Raw genomic sequence first — 727 nt, 5'->3', positions numbered from 1 at the left:
CCCCCCCCTCCGTCCCCGCTTTGAAGGCGCTCTGTGGCCGTGGTCCTGCAGGGGTCCTCCACCCACCGCGCGCGGGGCTTCGGGAGGAGGGCGAAGAGGCTGGCAGAGATTTATCAGTAGCAGATCAAGTTTCTGTGGCCGCAGGCGGCAGCGGCTCCATCCCGAGCGGTCCCTTCCGCTTCAGTACCGACCACCACGCGCGACCCTCGCCTTGGCCCTGGCAGCCGAGGGCATCGCGACCCGGCCGGGGAGGGATCCCAGAGCTCCGTTCTTCTGCTCCGCGCCAGCCCTCCCAGCGGCCGGCAGGCCTCCCCCTCACACTCCCGCTCGGGCTCCTGCTCCCTCCCTCTTCGCTGCGCGCTCCGAGCTCCCTTTTGTTGCAAATAAACTTTGAGGCAAAGGAAAGGGGGCGGGGAGGCGGGGCCTCGCGCCCAAAAGAGGGGGTGGGCTCCGGGCGAGGCGCGAGTCTGGGAACCCGGTGGGGGAAGGGAGTCGGGGAGGAGCCGATGGAGAAACTAGATGCTTGAACATTAGCAGACAGAAGTGACCCTCGAGGGAAGTCCCGCGGGAGCGCGGCGGGATGAGCTGCAGCCCAGGACTCGCTGAGACACGCGCAAGTTCCGAACGTGGTCAGCTCTGCAGACGCACAGCCACCGTGGCGCACGCACCGCGGCTCAGCCGCTTTCGCGCAGGAACACCTCCTGTGCTAGGGGCTCCAACATGGCAA

The sequence above is a fragment of the Fukomys damarensis genome, unplaced genomic scaffold (assembly GCF_012274545.1).
Source record: "Fukomys damarensis isolate Sample0158 unplaced genomic scaffold, DMR_v1.0_HiC HiC_scaffold_16, whole genome shotgun sequence".
NCBI lineage: Eukaryota > Metazoa > Chordata > Mammalia > Rodentia > Bathyergidae > Fukomys > Fukomys damarensis.
This window is presented reverse-complemented; position numbering follows the sequence as displayed.